Raw genomic sequence first — 3,616 nt, 5'->3', positions numbered from 1 at the left:
CCCCTCCCCTCCCTTCCCTTCCTTTTCTTCCTTTCTTTCTTTCTCTCTCTCTCTTCCTCTCTCTCTCTCTTTCTCCTTCCTTCCTTCCTTTCTTTTTTTTTTAAAGTCAGACGGGTATTGTGCCCATGTCATAACAAGGTGGCACTTGTCATACAAAAGCATGAACACCCAATCATGAACTGGAAAAGGATCTCCAGATGCTTTTTTTTTTGGAAGGTAAAGACTGTGCCTTCAGTTTTTGTAAGCTTAGAAGTCCCACTCAGAAATGGTTTTATATGGTGTAATCCTCTGTCCAGTCCTCAGATTCAGCCTCCAATCACCAGTCTCCAAAGCACCCTGTTCACGTTGCCAATGTCTCCCCAGGAAAAGTCTCAAAATTGGGGTAAAAATGTCTAGGTTTCAGTCCCAGCACTAACACTGGCTGTGTTTCACTTAACTTTCCTGGGTTCTTATTTTCTTGCTTCACAGCTACTGAGAGTTAAATTGGGGAAGGTAATATAAAAGCACTTGGAACATGCGTGTGAAGTCTGCTCCATGTCAGCTCCCTTTTAAACCACCACCAGCTGGCTCAGTGAAGATAAGCAGCGTCCTGGCCTCTAGTTTCCTTATCAGAAAATCAGAGCATGTGAAATTGGGACAATAAATAAGGAAGACTAAAGAGGAATTGATGTCTTTGAATCGCAGTGTTGGAGAGGAGTACTGCATATGGGCTTCCAAAAGAACAAACTAACAAGAATCAACAAATTTGTCTTGGAGGAAGCGCAACCAGAGTGCTCCTTAGAGGCAAGTATAGTGAAATGTCATCTACATACTTTGGGCATGGTGTGAGAAGATTCTAATTCTTGGAAATTGATTCTTGGATGCTGAGAAAGGGGGAGTGTCAGTGAAAGAGAGGAAGGCCTACAACAAGATGGATTTGACACAATGTGACTATAACTGTGAGTTTGAGCATGACAGAGGTCATGAGGACTGTACAGGAGAGGGCAAGGTTCATGTCCGTTGTTCACAGTCATAGTCAACTGGATGGCACCGAACAACAATAATAACCACATAGATAGTGTGCATCCCTAGCCCCTAAAATATTGCCTGACACTTAATAAGTGTTCAGTATTTCTTTGTTGAATAAAATGGTTTTTTTAGATGAGAAAACTGAGGCCCAAAGAAGTTACCTAACCCTTCTACTCTCAAGGCATAGAGTACAGTGTCACACAGCCAGGAGTCTGATTGCCGAAGTCAGGAGTCTCTATGCCATGCTCCATACATTTGTGGTGTTAGACATTGCCATTTGTCTTAGGCTGGGTTCTGTAGAAATTCAGAAGAAATGAATATATATAGAGAGATGATAGAGATCGAGATCGATCGGTCTCTCTCTCTCTCTATCTGTATCTCAGCTCACTTCCATTGCGTTGAGATTAACTCGTTGCTGACCCTCCAGTGAGCTTCAGAGGCAACCACACAGGAGGTGAATGCTCATCTTTCTTCCTTGAAGCTGCTGGGATTTAAAGCAGCCCAGGGTGTTTGGCTGCCTTTGAGTTAGTGGCACAAGTCCCTGTGGACTACGCCACCAAAAGCACGCTCTCTCTTTCTGTCTGTGTCCTTATCTCTATACGAAGTGACTCACAAGCTTGCAGCTGTTGGCAAGTTCCCCAGTCTATGGCATGTAGCTGCAGAGGCTGATAGGTCAACAGGCAAGCAAGAACTGAAGAGGTGAGGAGTCAGATGCAAGATTAAGATCGAACAAAAATAAAACTTAAGCCAGCTCCTTGTGTTGTTGTTAAGTGCCACCATTGGGTCCACTATAACTCAGAGCAATCCTACCAGCAGCAGATTGAAACCTTGCCCTCTTCTGAGCCGTCTTGACAGTTCCCACCATGCCCAAGCCCCTCGCTGCAATCACTGTGTCAATCTATCTCGTCACGGGGCATTTCTCTTTTTCACTCATGCTCTACTTTTCCCAGTGTGATGTCCTTTCCCAAGGACTAGCCACTCTTGACAACATGCTCAAAGTATGTGAGATGATGTTTCACAGTCCTTGCCTCAAAGGAACACTCTGGTTGTGCTTCCTCCAAGATAGACTTGTGTGTTCTTTTGACAGTCCATAGAATATTCAGTACTCTTCACCAACACCATAAATGAAAGGTCTTTCAGTCTTTCTTGTTCATCGTCCAACTTTCACATACATGTGAAGGAACTGAAAATACTGAGGCTTGGGGCAAATCTTTAAACTGACATCCTTGCTCTTTAGCACATTGGAAAGGCCCTTGACAATAGATTAGTCCAACACAGTACATCTTTTGACATCGTGACTGCTGGTTCCATGTGTGTTGTTTGTGAATCCAAGGAAAATGAAATAATTGACAACTTCAACTTCCCCCCTCACATACCATGATTTTGCACAGACTGAAAAGCTCCATTAGACTTTTTAAATTAATGTTCCTTTTTCAAGGGTCATCCACTTCACTGACTTGATGGAGGGCCTCCTGTACATCCGATATGGACAAAGATAGAGAAAAACTGATAACCAATGGATACGTGTCATAGCAGATTCAATGACTAAGAAGGGATGCTCCAAGTGAGGGTCTAGCAGCATAGGCAGTTGACAGACTGGGAGGCTAGACCAAGGAAAGGCATTGAAGTTGGGCATTGAAGAATCTATAGGAGTTTGCCAGGCATGTTGCAGCCTGGGAGTGAAGTTGGGAAACTTTAGATGTTTGGAGAGGTTGGTACTCTTACTAGAGGGTATGAGTAAGGGGAGGAAGTGGAAAATCAGGAAGCTGGTAGGCATTTGGGCTCAGATTGTGAAACAGGCTACAAAGAAGAAAAAAAAATCCTGTGGTCAGTGGAGCAAGCTACAAGCTGGTCTGTAGTTTAGAAATACGTCCTCCCGCAGGGGTGCAAAGGTTGAATGGAAAGGGGGAGAAGGGCGACCTACTGCAATTACCGTTTCATCTTCTCCACCTTCTCAGTAAAATGAAGAAACTAATTGTATCAGGGGTGTTCTGAGGGTTTAAACGAGGTGATGAATTACAATGGTAGGTATTAGGCTTAATTGTCCCCTGGTCCAGCACCCCCACTTTGGGGCCATTCTGACCTAGGATGAGTTTGAGGTAAGCTTTCAGAGGCTATCCCGAAGGTCAGAAAGAATGCAAATTCCTGTAAGCCAGCACCGCTCTCCAGCACCTAGTAGGGCCCATGGGGTCCTGGTGGGCTGCTAGCCCAGCCAGAGGAAGCAGAAAGGGGCCCAGCCCAGAGGCTGTCTCAAGAAGCCTGTCTCTGTTCCAGGCGGGGCTGGAGCTGAGAGGACCGGAGACAGGCTGGGGATGCGCCCCAGATGTGGTAAACCGTGACCGGAGGAGAGGCTGGGAGGCCCGCGGCGGGTGGGGGCGCGCGTGCGTTCCGCGCCTCCGAGAGGATGAAGTCACTGGAGCTGGGAGTCTGGGGCAGAGGGAAAGGGGGGCGCCGGGAGGGCGCGAGCGAGGGAGAGATGGCTGCAAGCCGAGAGGAGCGACTCGGGGGTGGAGACCAAGGAGGGGAAAGGAAGCGGGCTGGGAGGAGAGGAGGAGAAAGGAAAAGAGAACGAGAGGGAGGCGGGGAGGAGGACACAGGGGAAGAAGGG

At 46.9% G+C, this 3,616-nt stretch overlaps 1 protein-coding gene across 1 annotated transcript in view; it reads left to right on the top strand.

Moving 5' to 3' along the window:
- MARVELD1 (MARVEL domain containing 1) overlaps positions 1-3,616 on the top strand; it is an 18,203-nt gene that overhangs the window by 13,847 nt on the left and 740 nt on the right. The window lies entirely within an intron of this gene.

Source organism: Elephantulus edwardii, unplaced genomic scaffold, assembly GCF_000299155.1.
Source record: "Elephantulus edwardii isolate Elephantulus edwardi_28Jun2011 unplaced genomic scaffold, EleEdw1.0 scaffold00006, whole genome shotgun sequence".
NCBI classification, from domain to species: Eukaryota; Metazoa; Chordata; class Mammalia; order Macroscelidea; family Macroscelididae; genus Elephantulus; species Elephantulus edwardii.
The sequence above is the reverse complement of the archived record's forward strand: the minus strand, read 5'-3'. Positions and strand labels throughout refer to the sequence as shown.